The 18,307-nt window shown below is 56.5% G+C and overlaps 1 long non-coding RNA gene across 1 annotated transcript in view; it reads left to right on the top strand.

The window, feature by feature from the left end:
- LOC146397148 (uncharacterized) overlaps positions 1-18,307 on the top strand; it is a 412,535-nt gene that overhangs the window by 18,245 nt on the left and 375,983 nt on the right. The gene's annotated exons all lie outside the window — the stretch shown is intronic.

The raw sequence follows: 18,307 nt of genomic DNA on the forward strand, positions 1-18,307 counted from the left end.
CGGTCCCCCCAGAGGCTTGGGGGATACCCTTTCCTTTTCTGCATCTGGCAGCTCCAGGTTTTCCTTGGTTTGTGGCCTTGCCTCCCGTCTCCGCCTGTCTTCACAAGGCTGTTTCCGGCGTTGTCTCCTCTTCTGTCTCTTCAAAGGACACTTGTCAGCGTTCCCTCTGTGGTGCAGTGGGTTTAGAATCCAATTGCAGCAGCTCAGGTCCCGTGGCCCAGCACAGTGGGTTAAAGGATCCAGCGGTGTCGTAGTTGCAGTGGGTTAAAGGATCAACATGGAATCCCTGGCAACTTCCATGCGCCTCGGGTGCCACTTGTCATTGGATTTGGGGCCCACCAGGATAATCCAGGATGGTCTGTCCCGTGGTCCTTAACTTATACACCTGCAAAAAGGATTTCCAAATGAGGTTGAACTCACAGGTGTTGGGGGTTGGGACACAGACACATTTTGAGGCAGAGTGTCATCTCTGCATCACCTGAGAGGCACATGACACTGTGGGCCGCGTGCACACCTGCTTCTCCCGGTGGTCGCATGGTTGAAGGATGACGATGGGGTGGGGTGGGCTTTCTTAGGCTGGGAAGAGCCCTTGGGCTGATCGTGAAAACGCAGGGATTCATGCCAAGGGGGTGTCCTGCCCCGGCCCAGAGAGGCGGGAGGAGGCGTTTGAGAGAGAGGGTCGGTGGGCGGGGACAGGACGTCCTTGTGGCTGTGGTCCTTGGGGTCCTTGGGCATCAGATTTGACAGCCTTCCCCTGGGCGAGGTGGAGGCGGAGGTGGCGGGCCAGCCTTCCAGAGCTCGGCCTGGTGGGGTCCCCGATGGGATGGGCTGGACTCTGCATTGCCCTTGGGGGGGTGCCCACAAAGCTTCCACGTGGCCAGTTTCCTCCCTTTACTTTCTGCACGTGGCGGAGCTGAAGGGGCTTTTCTGTGGCTCCTGGGGGCTGCTGGCTGCTGACCCGGCGTGGGGGTCTGGTGGCAGGAGGATGGGGTGGGGGCCATGCCTGGTGAGAGCGAGGTGCCCGGAGGTTCCGTGGAGGCTGCTCTGACGGGTCTCACCCCCCACCCCACCCCAGAGCGGCTCCCTTCGCCCTGCGCCCCCACCTCCCTAGGGAGCGCCTGGTTGGGGGATGCTCGTCCCCACCCCACCCCATTCCCAGCCCCCTCCCCGCCTTGCTTCTGCGAGGCTGCATTAGGGCATCCCCGGGCCTTTGTGGGCCCTTCCTCCAGAAAAACATATGGAAATTATGTTTTATGACTCCACTGGCATAAAGAAAAACAGGATGCAGATATGATGAATGCTCCTATTGGGGCAAATGAAGTGTTTCTGTGGGCCCTGGTCCAAGCCCGCTGTGGCCGACGGTGACCTGGCATCTCCCCTCCTGCCCAGGGCCTTGCGCCTCCCGTGGCCCCCTGGGATCTCCGATTCAGTGACAGCGCAGCACTCATGGTCACTGTCCCCACATGGCAGGACCCAGCAAACACTGAACTTTTTAAGAAAAACTTCAAGTACGGTTGATTGACAATATTGTGTTGGTTTCAGGTGGACAGCAAAGTGACACAGTTTTTATATATATATATATATTTTTTTCAGATTATTTTTCATTATAGGTCATTATAAGATATTGAATATAGTTCCTTGTTCCGGTTGCTCATCTATTTTATGTGTAATAGTTTTGTATCTTTTAATCCCATACTCCTAATTTGTCCCTCTTCTTCCCCTTCTCTTTGGTAACTCAGAGTTTGTTTTCTGTGTTTCTATTTGTTTCACAGACAAGTTCATTTGTATCATTATTTAGATTCCACGTATAAGTGATGTATGATATTTGTCTGTGTCTGGCTTACTTAGTGTGGTCCATCCATGTTGCTGCAAATGGCATTATTTCATTCTTTTTTATGGCTGATTAATATTCCATTGTAGGAGTTCCCGTTGTGGCTCAGTGGTAACAAACCCAACTAGTAACCATGAGGATATGGGTTTGATCCCTGGCCTGACTCAATGAGTTAAGGAATCTGGCATTGCCGTGAGCTGTGGTGTAGGTCGAAGATGCAGCTTCGATCCCGTGTTGCTGTGGCTGCGGTGTAGACCGGCAGCTGCAGCTCTGATTCAACCCCTAGCCTGGGAACTTCCGTAAAAAAGACAAAAAAAAAAATTCTGTTGTATATATATATACCACATCTTCTTTATCCACTCATCTGTTGATGGACAGTTGCTTCTGTGTCTTGGCTCTTGTAAATAGTGCTGCAGTGAACACTGGGGTGCACGTGTCTTTACAAATTAGAGTGTTTGTCTTTTTTGGATGTAGGTCCAGGAGTAGAATTGCTGGATCCTATGGTAGTTCTATATTTAGTTTTCTAAGGTACCTGCATTCTGCTCTCCATAGTGGTGGTACCAGCTTACATTCCCACCAACAGCGCAGGAGGGTTCCCTTTTCTCCACACCCCCTCCAGCACTTGGACTTATGAATGATGGCCATTCTGACAGTTGTGAGGTGGGACCTCACTGTGGTTTTGATTTGCATTTCTCTACTAATCAGGGATGCTGAGCATTTTTTCATGTGCCTGTTGACCCTCCGTATGTCTTGGAGAAACATTTCTTTAGGTCTTCGGACCTTTTTTTTTTTTGGATATTGAGCCGTAGGAGCTGCTTGTGTATCTTGGATAGTAACCCTTTATTGTTACATGGTTTGCATGTGTTTTCTCCCATCCTGTGGGTTGTCTTTTCGTTTTGTTGATGGTCTCCTTCACTGTGCGAGAGCTTTAAGTTTGAGGAAGTCCCATCTGTGTACTTTTGCTCATGTTTCTTTGCCTCGGGAGACGCTGTGAGAACACACTGCACTTCGGAGTAAACAGACGTCAGAATGACTCCTGACCCCAGCGGTTCAGGGGCCCACTTGGGGTTTCAGGGCACTCGTGAGTCTCATGGCTGTTATTACTCTAGGCTTTTGCATCGCCCATTACCGTGGCAGCTGGGAACTTAATTGGCAAAATTAAGGACACCTACTTAAGAACGTACCGTAAATATTTGCTGATGGATTAACACGGGCCAGTCCTGCTGGGGCAGCTGGCACCGTCCCAGTGTCCTGTCTTTGAATGTCTCCCAGCGTTGGGGGATGCGGCAGGGGCAGGGGTGGGGGGCGTCCTTCCCTGGGTGGGACTTCGTTGGTGCCACGAGGGCTGATGACTCTCGGGAAAGGGGGCTCGGGGTTAGTGGCAGGAGAGGGAACTAAACAGTCAAGAGCTGCCCTCTGACCCTGGGCATCAATGTGACAGCCTCAGTTTGGGAGGAAACCCCCCCCATCATGGACATGGTGGTGAGAGTACAAGTGAGGGGTGATGGCCAAGGGGAGCCCGGGGGGTCCCCCAGGAGCCCACTCGCAGCCCCGCCATGCTGACATGTGCATGGAGGCAGCCTCCCAGCCCTCGGACCCTCGTAGGGACGGTTGTTGCCCTGAACGGCAGGTGGGAATTCGCGGTGCTGTTGGGGTCCCTCCTAAGTTTGTAGGTCTGTGTCCCCTGGAGAATCCTGGATTGACCCCGGGGGGAAGGAATACCATGAGGATTAAAAAAGAAAAACCACAAGGACCTATTTGTCGGGGTCTTTTTGCTTCACACTCTAAGCGCCGGGCAGAGCTCCTGGAGTGCCTGCTCCGCAGGGTCCTCGGGGGTCCAGGGACGGGCCCCAACCCAGTGTCTGGTCCCTCTGAGAACAGCTGTTGCCCCCGGGGAGCTGCAGAGGGAACGTCCTGTTTTCCTGTGATGGGGGCGAGAAGCAGGTGAGCAGGACTGATCCACTGCTGCCCGCAGCAGGCGGCCCACCCAGGCCCTGGACGGTCACCTTCGAGGTGGGTCCTTTTCCTGGGTGGGCCCAGAAGGATTGGAAGGCAGTGGTGCCATTTGGACCCAGTTCTGCCCGACTGGAGGTGGCGGTTCTCAGGGGGTCGGCCTCGCCCTGTGGATCCTGAGATGAGGCCGTGGCCGCGTTCGCGGTCCCAGGGCCTGGACGTGCTGGGCTGGCTCCCGGGAGCCGTGTCTTATGAATTTGTATCTCCACTCGCTTTCCTTCTAAACCCAGTTTCCAAACGGGCCAAGCATCCGAATCATGGAATAGCTGAAAAATGCCCACCTCCAGGCCCATCCCCAGAGGCTCTGAGGGCCCGGGCATCTGGCAGGTAACAGTGCTGTCGCCGCTGGCCCCTGTGTCTATAGATCCATGAAACCCGATGTCTTTTGGCCACAGCTGAGTTTAAAAAAGAGGAAGAAAGGAAGAGAAGCATCTGGGGCCTCAGCAGCTTCCCCCTCTCTGAGCGGTGACACGGCCCCAACTCCGCGGTCACCTGCGGCCCCCCGCCCCGAGCGTGTGTTGAAAATGTAGGTTCTAGGCCCCACCCTGGAACCACTGCCCAGGCCTGGTGTCGGGTGGGGCCTGGGCGAGCATCTTAGACACACACCCTGGGGCTCTGGTGCCAGAGGCCCGGTGATGGCACTCACGTCAGGCGGTGGCAGCCACAAAGGGCCTGTGCAGGGCCAGCCCTGAGCCCCCCACGCTCACAGATTCAGCTGTGGGGGCCCCAAGGAGGACCTCAGGACTCCCTTTTAGGGTGGACAGGACGGGGCTAAGACCCCCAGGTTTATGCCTGCCTCCCCCACCTTCTGGGTCCTGCCAGGCTCCTGGTCCTCTGAGGCAGGGCCCACAGGATGCTCATTGCCCTGCAGGGGCTGGAGCAGACAGTGGAGACATGGCGGTCATGAATAATTCAGTCCAGGGTCACTGCAAGATCACCAATTAAAACAGGATCCCGCTAACTTCTGACACAAAATCAATGCTGCGAACATCAGCAGGAGCAGCCGGGGTGGGGGCTTTGATGTGCCCCTGAGAGCTGACCACGTGGCCTGCTCTGCACACCGCAGCTCTGTGCAGACCCCCTCCTCGGTGGGCCCAAGGGGCTTGGGAGGGGCTGCGCCCTGAGCGTCCTCTCTGGCGTGGCCTGGGCTGGGCTAGGGGTGTCTCTGCAGGCGGGGAGACGCCTCCCTGGAAGCTTGGTTCCCTGGTCTGGGGCAGGGCATCTACCCTGAACGTGGCCCTGTGTTTACAGCACAAGCCGCTCAGCTTTGGGGCAGACGGGCTTAGACTCCCCGAAGGCCTTGCGTTGTCACGTCCCATCTGAGTTGCCCGGTGGTGCCCTTGTTTCCTGCGTGTTTGTTTCGCAAACGGAATCGAGTTGGAGTCGATTTCCTTTCAGATGTCGTCACACCCCATGGTGGAGTGTGAACGGGTGGCTTTTCTGGAAGAGAGAGCTCATCGGCCAGCACGTGCTCGCCCCTGCCTGAGCTCGTGCCCCGCGCGGAGCGGGCTGTGGCTGCTCACGGCACCGAGGGCAGGCAGGCAGGCAGGCAGCCAGCTCAGAGGAGGGACGGTCGAGCTGTATGGTGGCACGTCGCACAGCCATTAAATGCAACGTCCAAATCCAAGGGTTCATCATGTGGGGAAATATTGTCACATTGATAACACTTTTTTTTTTTTTTAATGAGAGTTAAAACATTTATTTCAGGTTCTCTCTCTTGCTCTCTCTCTCTTTTTTTTTTTTTTTTTTTTGTATCTTTAGTTTCTTTTTTTTGCTGCACAGGCAGTATGTGGGAATTCCTGGGCCAGGGATTGAACCTCCGCCGCACAGCAGCAACCAGAGCCACAGGGTGAGCACACAGGAGCCTCAACCCGCTAGGCCAGCAGAGAACTCCCTGATAACATTTTTAAAGGCATTAAAAGAGTAGATAAAGTCAGTCTTATTTTGGTTGAAGATGAGAAAATAAACACCACGTACCTGAACGTGTGTCTGCGCACATGTGCGGAGTCCTCAGGCATGTGTGCGTGTGAGACTGTGTGTGACTCTGGGTGTGTATGTGTGTCTGTCTGTCTTGTACAGGAGGAAGAATTTTCCTTCGCCCAGTTTGAGTCTCTGGCTGGACCTAAGAATGCAACGGCTGTAAGATAATGAACAGGAGAAAATGTCACCGAATTTTCCCACATGCATGATTCGCCTTCACAGGAGAAGGACGTTACGGGGTGAGCAGGGCTGGGCGTCTCCACACCTTTTAGATAAAGGACTGAGCTTGCCAGGAGCCCACAGGATGGAGGGTGTGGAGCAGGCGCGGGAGGGAGGATGCCGCTAGCAGGCGGGTCAGGTGGCTGCGGTTGTGTGTGCGGACCTCTGGCCCTGAGCCCCGGCTCTGGGGTCGAGACCGTGTCCCGTGTTCTTGGTGCTGCAGAGGAGGGTGGGGGCGCTTTCACGGGGGCGCTTTGCCCCCGGCTTTGGGCCGGGGTGGGGTGGGGTGGGGGGGTGCCAGTCCCTCTCCCCCCCATGTGTCTTAAGTGCCTTGGATTCGAAGGAATCAGTGCATCAGTGTGTGAAGCAGCCTATTTGAGGTGACGCTGCCGCTTCCTTCAGTCCGAAGATGTGTGTCCTGTGCCAGATCGTGGGAGCGGTCGGTTCTGGGTGGCAGGGTTACGAATACCTTCAGTTTTCTTCTGTGTTTTAAAATTTTCCATAATAAAAATGCAGGTTTTAAAAGGTGTAATGCGAAAAGAACCCGTGGTCGTAGGCGGGTCCATCCCCTGTGCGCTGGGGAGCTGGACGCGGGTGCCAGGGGTGGGCACAGCCGGGCGCCTCCTCTGCAGCTGTTTTGTGCTGGCGGAGGGCGGGGACCGAGACGCCGCCCGGATGAGTGTCCTGTGGCCCCTGCCACCCTGGGGTGGGCTTGGCGGAGCGGGGCGCTCCCGCCCGGCCTCGAGCGCCCTTGTGCCCCTGGGGTCCAGCACCACCCTTCTCCTGGGGCGCCTTTGGGGTCCCCTTGAGCCCCCGCTGCTGAGCTCGCTCCCGTTCACCTCCCCGCCCCCACCCGACTCTGCGGCTTCTCTGGCCTCTTGTTGTCGCCTCTTCTTCCTCCGCTTCTCCTTCTCCTCACCTGTGTTTTCTTTTTCTTTTGCAAAAATTATGGTAAAATATATATAACATGACATTTAATCGTTTAAAACATTTTAACCACTTTTTTTTGTCTTTTGTCTTTTTAGGGCTGCACCTGCGGCTCAGGGAGCTTCCCAGACAAGCGGTCCAATCAGCTGTAGCTGCCGACCTCCACCACAGCCACAGGAACGCTGGATCCCTAACCCAGTGAGCGAGGCCAGGGGTCGAACCCGCGTCCTCATGGTTCCTGGTCGGGTTTGTTAGACGCTGAGCCACGACGGGAACTCCCGTGTTAACCATGTTTAAGTTGCCACCCAGTGGCAGTAAGTGCATTCACGCCACTGTGCAGCCAGCACCATCGTCTCCAGAACCCTTTCCATCTCCCCAGACGGGCCCTCTGCCCTGTTAAACCGCAGCTGCCCGTTCCCCTCCCCCAGCCCCTGGCCCCCACCCACTTTCTGTCCCTGTCTTTTTCTTTTTCTTTGTCTTTTTAGGGCCACCACCGTGGCACATGGGGGTTCCCAGACTAGGGGTCTAATTGGAGCTACAGCTGCCGGCCCATACCACAGCCACAGCAATGTGGGATCCAAGCCACATCTGCTACCCACACCGCAGCTCAGGGTAATGCCAGATCCCCGACGCACTGAGCGAGGCCAGGGATCGAACCCACAACCTCATGGTTCCTAGTTGGGTTCATTTCCGCTGAGCCACGACGGGAACTCCACTCTCCGTCTCTGTGAATGTGCCTCTCCCAGGCCCGTCCGGTGGGTGGAATCACAGAGCATTTGTCCTTCGGCGTCTGGCTTATGTCACTGTGCATCATGTCCTCGGGTTCATCCGAGTGGGTGGCCTGTGTCAGAGTTTCGTTGCATTTTAAGGCGGAACAATACCCACTGCATGGCCGGACCCATCCTGTCTCTCTTCCTCTCTTGGTGGACCTTTGGGGAGCGTCTGCCTCTTGGCTGTGGTGACTAACATGCTGTAAACCAGGGGGAGCAAATACCTTTTCGAGGCCCTGCTGTCAGTTCTTTTGGGTGCGTCCCCAGGAGCAGAATTGCGGGATCGTATGGGAATTCTCTGTTTAGTTCTTTGGAGGAACTGCCGTACCGTTTCGCATTCCCGCCAGCAGCCCGTGATGGTTTTTGGAGGAGGGAGCGCGTCCCGTCACCAGCTCCGCTGGTCTGAGACAGGTCCGCCTCCAGGAGTCAGAATTACTGCCCGTTGGGGTTTTGTTTGCTTGTGGGACTTAACCTGTAGCAGAGCCTGGTCAGGCCCGAGCTAGGACTTGGCCCCAGGGACAGGTAGGTCTCAGGGTCTCTTTGACCTCAAGGACGAGAGACCCAGCAGAAATCTGGAGTGGCCTTTCTGTGCTCCCGGGTGGGGTGGAGGGACAGGGGGAGCTGCCACCTTCCCCACTGTATCATCACTGAATCCGACTGGCTCCTTAGTTGGTGGGGCCAGTGCACACTGGAAACATGGAGCCCCCTTTCCAAACATTGTTAACCATCTGAAGACCAAGCTGGACCCACTGGGCACCCTTCTGATCAGGGGGCTCTGTGTGACGGGCCACCCTGGTTGCCCTAGGTCACGCTCAGGTAAGCAGACCCTGCAGGGTGCTTTGTAAAGGCCGCCCCCGGGCCACGTGGTAGGTGTGACTGCTCTGGCCTCACCCGTTTGCGTGGACCCCAGGCACTCGGGTTCCTCCTGCCTGTCTGGCAGCTCTGGTCTCTCCCCGGGTCACACATGTGGCCGCGTTTCCCTGCCGGATCACCTGCAGGCTGGGCTGGTCCGCGTGACCCCTGCAGCCTCATCTCTCGTGGCCGGGGCCTCAGGCGAGCAGCTGGAAGGGGGGTGCTGGGCCACCACCCTGTCATTGTGGCCTTGCCTTAGGAGGCCTCTTGTCCTCAAGGAAGCTGGCACAGGCGGCTCCAGAGCGTGGGTGTTCTGTGTTCCAAGACAGCCAACGTTGGAGGCTCTCTGAGGCTTGTGTTCCAGAACTTACCCCCGCGGCCTCTGCCCCCGCCCCGAGCCAGCCCGTATCTGGGGATGGGCTGCAAGTCCCGGGGATCTTTTATTTCGAGTGGCCATAAGCATCACGTGGAAGGAAGTGCGTTTTTAGTGCAAAGCAAGTGTCTTTGAGTCACCCTGGCATTTGCCACCCGTTGCCCACAGGAATAACTAGTCCCCGTCCAGCTTCCCACGAGAACCCTCTGCGGCCTGCCCCCCACCCCCGCCCACCGTGCTCTGTCCCAGGGTTACTTGCGGCCCCGCAAAGCAAGTCACCCGTACCGGCTGCTGCGTCCTCTCTCGGGTGTCCTCACACTGGGCCTCACTGTCCTTCTACCCGAGCTCACATCCCCGCGGGCAGGGAGGCCAAGCAAGGAGACCAGGCGGCTTGAGCTCCAAAGACCCAGCTCCCCGATAGGTTCCAGGGAAGCGCTTTTAAAGGCCGGGTGAGGGGGGGCGTCGGGGGCGTGTGATCGGCTCGTGCAGGTCCCTGGTTGGTGGATGGCGAGGGAGCAGCGCGGGGACACGGGCGCCCGCCTCAGTCCTCGGCCTGCGGGCTGGTCTCAGGGCTGCGCGCTCAGGGTCATCGGGTGTTAGCGTCTTCCTTCCGGTGGGGCTTGAGTAGCTGCATGGGACACTGTTATCCGTGTCCTCCAGGGAGGAACTAAGGATTCTGTGACCTGACTCCCCAGCTGATCTAGTGTTTAAATTGTTACTGGTTCTCCTGGCCCAACTGGTTTTTTTTTTTTTTTTTGTCTTTTTGCCATTTCTAGGGCTGCTCCCGCGGCGTATGGAGGTTCCCCGCCTAGGGGTTGAATCAGAGCTGTAGCCACCGGCCAACGCCAGAGCCAAAGCAACGTGGGATCCGAGCCTCGTCTGCAACCTATACCACAGCTCGCGGCAATGCCAGATCCTTAACCCACTGAGCAAGGGCAGGGATTGAACCCGCAACCTCATGGTTCCTAGTCGGATTCGTTAACCACTGCCTGCGACGGGAACTCCTCAATCATGAATTCTTGAGCCAGCCTTTTGGAACTCAGGGGATGCCTGGGACAAGAGGCAGGGGAGGACATGGGGTGTCTGTCCCAGGAAGGCCCCAGAAGCCTCCTGCTCAGTTTCATTACACAACAGTGAGGCAGATAGGAGAATGCTAGGAGGTGGGGGGTGGGGAAGCTGAAGGGCCGAGAGAAGGTTCTTGTGAGTGTGCCATGTGAGTGTGCTCGTGTGTGCACATGTATGAGTTGTGTGTGGTACACCAGTGTAAGTGTGCGCACTTGTGAGTGTGCATGGGCACACTGGTGAGTGTTTTGTGCATGTGTGTGCACGTGTGTGCGTGCCTGTGCACGTGTGACCTGCCTGTTTGTAAATATGCCCACGTAACTGGCTTTGGTCCCAGCTCTCACAGCAAGCTTTCCGCGCTGGACAGAACAGTGAGTCCTTCTCGCCCATCTCCAGACTCCAAAGAGGGGGACCTGTAGCCCGGGGACATTGAAACATAGGGTGTATATTTTTAAAAAATCCCCACCCGCATGGCACCACTATAAAGAAATTTCTTGCATCCAACCTGTCTGCTGGTTGCAGCTTCTCAAAAACATTACTGGTGACTTTTTCCCTTAAAGAAGTAATTTGCCTCAAGGATTTACAACCACCATTCATTAGGTTTCTTCCTTATCTTTCGAAGGAACAGGACAACTTGCTTTCTTAATTATTTATAACTGGAGCCTCAGAGCAGGCAAATCTGCTTGGGGAGGGAAATTTCCCCTCCGCTCTCTTGAGCTCTTCTGGCTGGATGGGTAATAAAACTGGTCCAAGACAGATTAAGAGGAGGAGAAGCCGGACGTCTTCATTGTGTGCACTGTGGTCTCAGAAATGGGCGCTAAGCAGTGGCTGAAGCAGGCAGCTTTCATGCTTGTAGACAAAGCAACAGCAGATTTATGAGAAATTGCCAAGACAGGGAGACCTCAGCTTTGGTGCTCAATCAATGACCCGCAACAGAGGTTGGGGTTTGGGGGTGGTCCGTCCTTCCCTGTCTCTGGCCGTGAGGGTGTCCTTCCTCGGATCTCAGAGAGGCAGCAGTGTGTGATGGCTGGAAGCGAGATCTTTTTTTTTGTTTTGTTTTGCTTTTTAGGGCTGCCCCTGAGGCACGCGAGGTTCCCAGATTAGGGGTCGAATCATCAAGTCAGAGCTGTAGCCACCAGCCACATCCACGGCCACGTCACATCTGAGCCGCGTCTGCGACCGACACCATAGCTCACGGCACTTAACCCACTGAGCGAGGCCAGGGATCGAACCTGCATCCTCATGGATGCTAGTCAGATTCGTGTCTGCTGAGCCACAAGAGGAACTCCCTTGGAGCAAGATCTTAATTCTCTGCTCAGGAGTGGAACCTGGGCGGCCTGGATGAAAACCAGGAATCCCAGCCACTCAACCGGCTAGAGGCTGAAAGCAGCATCGCCCTGATTCTTGCCCCCATCGAAAGCGAGACTGTTTCGAGGAGGCAAAGACCAAGGGAAGAGTGAGGGTGTCCCCTGAACGAGGGGCGCACCAGAGAGGTGGTTAAGGACACTCTACCGAGTCCTTGTCGTCCTTTGGGCAGTTATCGTGTTTTATCTTTCACACCTGACCAGGCCCGGGGCCCGCCCCCGATCTGCGTGCGCATCTTTTGGCCAAGACGGATTCCAGAGCAGAGCATGGCGGGAAGGTGTCCAGAACATGTTACGGCCTGGCCCAACCCCTCCCTTCCTGACCCAGAGCAGTCTGTCTGTGCGTGTGCTGTTGGGGTCTCTCTGACCCGAGGATGGGGAGTACGTGACCTCTTGGTCTTTTGTCCAGGCAGGGCTTAGCCTCTCTTCTGATCCTGTCATCACCGTTGTTGAAGCATCCACAGAAGACAAGCTCCAGTTGTTTGCCTTGTGCCTGCTGCTATTTCGATCTTGAAGATAGGCGGGTGGCTGCTTGTCAGTGTCTGTGCTGGAGCCCACCTGTCTCCTGCCTCACCCTTCGCAGGAGAGATTGATTTCCTGCTCAGACAGAAAGGAGGGCCAGGGTGTCCCTCTTGCAGTGACCACTTCTTACGTAACTTTAGTTCAAAATAATCAACATGTCTTTGTGGCTTATTTGGGGGGTGGCCCTGAGCCCCCAAACCCTCCAGTTTCTGGGAGTCAAGAAGCCGCATCTTCTTGGGTCAGGCATGTCCTGGCCAGGATGGATCCCCAAAGAGGAGCTGGCACATGGGGTGGGGCAGGACGTGGACCGGGTCCTCCCTCTCTGCAAGCGGCCCGGCTCAGGCGCAGCTTTGATGCCCCACCAGCCGCTGAGGCCAGCAGGTCTGCTAGGAAGGAACGGCCCAGGACGCGAGGTGGAGGCCACAGCTGGCTCCAGGCACCCCAGGCTCGGCTGCCTCGCTCCTGGGCGGGGTGCGATGTAACAGGCAGGAGGTATTTGGCTTCCTTCACATCCTGTTCCTGGCTCACAGCTCCCAAGCCCCTGTAATTCCCATAGTGGTTAGAGCTGTGGGGGCATCTTTTGTTATAATGTTTGGTTTTATCCGCAGGTCCTGAAATAGCTCTGGACCAGTAAAGGTGAAGTGGGTGTCTTGTTATTTTTCACAGACCCTTCACCCACACCTGGGGTTCTGTTTCGAGCTGACTTTGGAAAGCCCCCAGGTAACCTCAGGATGGGCTGGTTGCCAAGGGAACCACCCTGTGGTTAGAGGCACATTTCATCCTCCTCCTTCCCACCTTGGGGGAGGGGAAAGGGCTGGGAATTGAATTAAGTGTTGTTGGCCTGTGATGTAATCAATCACGCTGATGTGATGAACCCTCTGGAAAACCCCCAAAGGACTGGATTCTAAGAGTTCTGAGAGCTTTGGGGTTCGTGAACAGGTGGAGGTGCTGGGAGGGTGGTGCCGGGGGTGGGGGGCATGGACGCGCCCCACCCCTGCCCCAGACCCTCCCCTGTGTGTCTGTTGCATCGGGCTGTTTCCAAGTTGTATCTTTATAATAGACCAGTAAGCCGGCACTGTTTTCCTGAGCTCTGCGAGTCATTCTAGCAAAGTAAGCATCGCGAGGAGGGGGCTGGGGAACCTGGCCTGAGCTTCGGAACCGTCAGGTTACAGCTGCTGGATCAGAAGCACAGTGGATGACTTGACCTGAATTTCTCCTGGAGGCTGAAGTGGCTGGGAGCCGACCTGGGCTGAGCCTTGAACCTGTGGGGTCCAACTCCGTCTCCAGGCTGACGGTCTCAGAACTGAGTTAAGTTGCAGGACACCCAGCAGGTGTCTGGAAGCGCACCTGCAACCTGGTGTCAGAAGTGTTTGTTGTCGAACCTGAGTTCAGGAGCCAGATGCACAGGAGGCCAAAACAACCCCAAACGTCGGAGTCTGGAGCAGAGAAAGGGGGACTTCAGGGCCCAGCAGGGAGAAAGGGCGGCTCGTGCTCAAAGACCCCAACTCCCTTGGAGTTCCCGTTGTGGCTCAGGGGTAACAAATCCAACTAGCATCCATGAGGATGTGGGCTTGATCCCTGGCCTCGCTCAGTGGGTTAAGGATCTGGTGTGGCCGTGAGCTCTGGTGTAGTTCGCAGATGTGTCTCAGATCCTGCATTGCCATGGCTGTGGTGTAGACTGGCAGCTGCAGCTCCGAGTTAACCCCTAGCATGGGACCCTCCATCTGCTGTGGCCCTAAAAAGACAACCCCCCCCCCCCCGCCCCCAAATCCAAACTCTCAGATGGTTTTCAGGGAAGGGTTTCTAAAGGCAACATATGGGCCTGAGGGCTGCAGGGGTGTGGCTGTCCCCTGATTGGTTGTGGGTGGGGCTCCAGGTACCTCATTCATCAGCTGGGTGTGGCTGGCCCCTGATTGGTTGTGGGTGGGGCTCCAGGAACCTCATTCATCAGCTGGGTGTGGCTGTCCCCTGATTGGTTGTGGGTGGGGCTCCAGGAACCTCATTCATCAGCTGGGTGTGGCTTTCTCCTGATTGGTTGTGGGTGGGGTAGTGGGTGGGGCTCCAGGAACCTCATTCCTGCAGCTGGGGCCTCAGCTGTAGTCCTGACCTCCCCCTGGACAGGGGCTTCCCTTCGGTAGGACAGCTCGAGGGTTGTGCCAGCTGTTCTGTGTATCCCCTGAGGATGAAGCAGGACCCTGCTTTCTGGATGCACTACTGTTTCTCCTCCTTGGTTTCAGCGTTCCCTTACTCCCCTGATTAGCAAGTGCTTGAATCTGCCCTTTGGGACTCGGGGAAGGTCTAGGAAACTGAAGCCTTCTTGCTACAACCCAGACACGGGATACAGGAGGTCCCTGCTTGGTTCCCTGTGCAGCGAGAGCTCTAAGTGTGGAGAAAAGCAGAGTTTCCTGTTGTTTCTGGCCTGCCGTCCCCCTGTGGCAGTGCGGGCGCTTTGTCCCAGCATGTACAGCAGGGTGTCTGCCCTCTGATCAGGCCCGTAGGGGTGCCACCCTGTGTTCCTCCGTCCAACACCTGCCCTAGGAGGCCACCCTGTTACCAGGCACTTGGGTCACGGGAGGTTCCTCTGCTAGGAATGGTCACTCACCAGCTCTGATTGGCTCCTTCCCACACTCCCCAGGACGCCCTGGCCTCTCAGGAGGGGGTCCTGCGGCCAGGCCCCCGAAGTTCAAGGCTGCCTCTCCTCGCTCCCCCAGGTCCTCAGTGCTCATTGCTGGCTGCTCCTGTGGCCTCTCTGAGACCCGGCAGGACACACATACTTGGGGGTGCTGCGGCCCCTGCCCCGTGCTCCTGTTTGCTGGACTCTTGTTCAGGGTCCAGCGGCCAAGAGAACAGTCTCAGACTTGGGGTGTCTTTGCTCCAGAAGCTTCCTTGCAGGGGCTTTCCCAGGCGAGCACTGCTGTGAGGATTTGTAGGGCGTGGCTGAACCCATGCCCACCCCCTGAAGGCCAGGCCAGGACTCCTGCGGGACCGTGGCCCTCCCTGGCCCAGGAAGCTGTGACGGGTCTTGATGAGCTTCTGCTGCTTCTGAACCCGGCCCTCGACAGGCTGCCAGACGAATCTTGGCATATGGTTTTTTTTTTTTCCATTTTTTTTTGTATAAAATAGTTTTATTTTGTCTTCAACAAGGTGGATTTAGAGACAAAAAAAATATCTTTTTAGCTCTGACTAGCAGAAATGTGAATGCCGTCGGTAACTTCAGAAATGATGGCCCAAACAGGATAGGTGTCTGTCCCAGGTCACAGAGCAGCCGTCAGCAGGGCTGGGCCACTCATGGGAGGGCTTAGCCTACCATTCACCAGCCTGCCCCAGGGCTCCTAAGGTGAGAAAGAAGCACTAGGGGAGCCGGCCCCTCCCAGCCCTGCTGTGTGCCGGCCACCCTTCCAGATGCTGGCACGGACCACTTTGTGCAGATGAAGGCACTGAGGCACAGAGACGTGCGGTCACTCGCTGGGCGTCACACAGCTGGGAAGTGACAAGGCTGTTTCGGCTGACGGGCTCCAGACTCCACCACAAAGCTGACTGCCTGAAACACGACCACGAGCCACGCTGGGGCCTCAGGTCGGTTTCTGTCCTTCAGAGCGCGTTTGCAGAGGGTGGATGTGTCGCGGCCTAGTTTGGAGGGAGGCAGAGAATAAACGTCCCGTCGATGAGGGGAGCCCAAACTGGAGGGCGTCCATCAGAAAATGCTCTTGGCCGCTGGCTCTGCTGGCCTGGGGCCCCAGTGGGTCAACTGGCTGTTGGTGGCACGTCAGCACACAGGCCGTGAGCTTCCTCCGCTCTTGTTAACGAAGAGAGGATGCGGTGTTTTCTGTGGTGCTTGGGACTGGCGAGCATCATGGACCCACAGGGCACGTTTAGGGCCTGATGGGCGGGACGGGGTGGGGGGGTGGGCAGGTGGAGCTGCCGGCTTCGATCCAGGCCTTCCCGCGCTCACCCATCCCCTGTGCCGAGAATCTTCCGCAGCAGGCCTCTGTCTTCCAGCAGAGGGACTCCCGGCTCCCTGACAGCGTGTAGCCGGGGAGACGTTTGTTCAGGGCTTGGCAGGTAAGTGCTGGAAACTTCCTGCAAAATCATGCGGATGTTGTGAAATCACCGTCGCAAGGCTGTCTTTTTAATAATGTGATGTTTGCCATGATTCTCCTACCTGGCTGCAGGCCCTGGGCGGCGGTGGAGCCTGCAGGCCGGGAGGTGGGTGCGGGGCTGCCCCTTGCAGCCTGAGCAGCACGGGGAGCCCGACACTGGCGTCCACAGGATGTGCCTTTGGGTAGATACCTGTGGAACCCTTGGGACCGTGGTCCCAGGGGAAGGGACTCACGTTTCCACTAAGGAGCAGGAGGGCATTTTGGTGTAGGCTTCATTTCATGAATCATCAGAGGTGCTGAAATGAGGGGGAAAGTCATGAGCCAGCTCAGGGACGTGGAGGCCGGGCTTCCGGCTTCATCCAGGGCTGATGGGGCGCAGGATGGCAGCCACATCCGAGCCAGTCCAAGCCGTGTCTGCAGAAGCAGGGCCGTCCTAGTTGTCTTTCTGAGCTGTGGACACCGGTTGACATTTGCTGTTCAGTAGCCTTGGTTTCAGGGTGCTTGGGATGCATGTGTGTGTGAGTGTGAGTGTGTGTGTGTGAGTGTAGGGTTGTGTGTGTATGTGTGTGTGTACCTGTGTATAGTTATATATGTATGTGTAAACTGAATAGACATTTAATCGGGTTGACTTACAAAAACGTTGGTCTTGTGTGGTTCCGATAGTTCTGTGTGAATGTGTGGGTCTGTTTCATATTACATTTCCGAAATGTTTGTTTTCTTGATTATAAATTATGTTAAAACTCCTGCGAGAATTTGGAAAGCAAAGAAAAGTTTAGAGAGGCAAACAGATTCCCAGGCCTTCAGTGCCTTGTGATGGTCCCTCCTATCTGTGGGTGGGTGTGCTTTGTGCTCATTTATTCAGAGAGTATTTATTGCACTGGGTTCCTGCACAGACTCCAGCCCTTAGGTCCCTGGCTCTCCACCCCCCTCCCCAGAGGCTTGTGCTGGCGGCTCCCCCCCGTGCCTGCCCCCGCCACCGCCCTCCCCCGCCGGAACTTCTCCCCTCTCCAATGCCCTCGCCTTCTTTCCCTGCCCCAGTGTTGATGCCCAGCAGGCCCACCTCTGTGGGCAGCATCTCCTCACTGGCTGGTTCTCAGCTGAGTTCAGCCGGTGGGAAGAGAGAGGTCCAGTTTTCCTCCTGGCTTCTCTTCGCTTTGCTGCCAGATCTTGGGCAGAATCTCCCCTGAGCAGCCCGCCCTTCTCACTTCGGGATTTTGTGTCCCGTTAGCCTATTCTGCCCCCACCCTCCTGTGCCCCACGGGTGGGATTCACTCGGAGGGTGGCAGTGACTGGCCTCGGGCTGCCTCTCCGTCGTCCTCCACGTGGGTGTTTGACCCTCTAGGTCGTAAGTACATCAGAGACTCTTCGTCGGGGCCTTTGGGGGTGAAGTCTCTTTCCTGGGGACGCAGCCCTGATCCGTCAGTGCGCTGCTGCTCAAGTATTCTCTTTCCCACACGACCACCACCCAGCTCCCCGGGCCATGAGCGTCTATGTTCCCGGGTTGTTAATATCTGACAAGGCACGTGGGTCAAGGGTAGGTCGCCTAAGCGTGACCTGATGTGACCTGATGTGCAGGTGGCTGTTCTGGCTGGAAGCCACGCCCCCAGTCTGGAGCCCAGAGGCCTGGAAAAGGTTGTGGGCTTTTGGCCTCTGAAAGGCAGCGACGCCTAGGGAAGGTGACGTCAGGGGGCCTCAGGGAGGGGTGTGTATCAGCTGGGACCCCTCCCTCCCACGGGGGACAACCCCCACCGGTTTCTGTCAACCCAGAGTGACAGGCAGGTGTTGATATTCTCATTCCATCAGTGAGGAGACGGACGCTCAGAGAGTTAGTGACTTGCTCAAAGTCACACCTTTTATAAATAGTCAAAATGTGATTTGCAGCCAGGCAGTTCACATTTTATGTCTTTTAAAAAATTCTCCAGAGTGCCAATTATATAACTGTCATCAGCTTGCTCTCATTCTGCCTGTCCCTGGGGTCCCATATCCGATTATCTGATGTGACTGCAAAACCCCCACGGGTCTCACGTGTAACAGCAAAGCATCACGGGAGCCTGCTGTCCCCTTCTCAGTGCTGTGGTCTGGGCGCTTGCATCCCCCCAGATTCACACGGTTGAAACCCCACCCCAAGGAGTGGGGTTCCGAGCCCGTGGGGGGCGATCAGGGCCTGCAGGTGGAGCCCCGTGAGTCGGTCGGCATCTTTCGAAGGCGGCTCCAGAGGGTGGGCTCTGCCCCTCCTGGCGCGGGGACAGCGGGAAGGGGCACTGTGCCCCTTGCCCAGACCTGACTGTGCCACC

This window comes from Sus scrofa, chromosome 14 (assembly GCF_054392235.1).
Source record: "Sus scrofa isolate SSC_HxYL_T2T_F1_AM1 chromosome 14, Sscrofa_HxYL_maternal_Yorkshire_Landrace_v2.0, whole genome shotgun sequence".
Classification (NCBI taxonomy): domain Eukaryota; kingdom Metazoa; phylum Chordata; class Mammalia; order Artiodactyla; family Suidae; genus Sus; species Sus scrofa.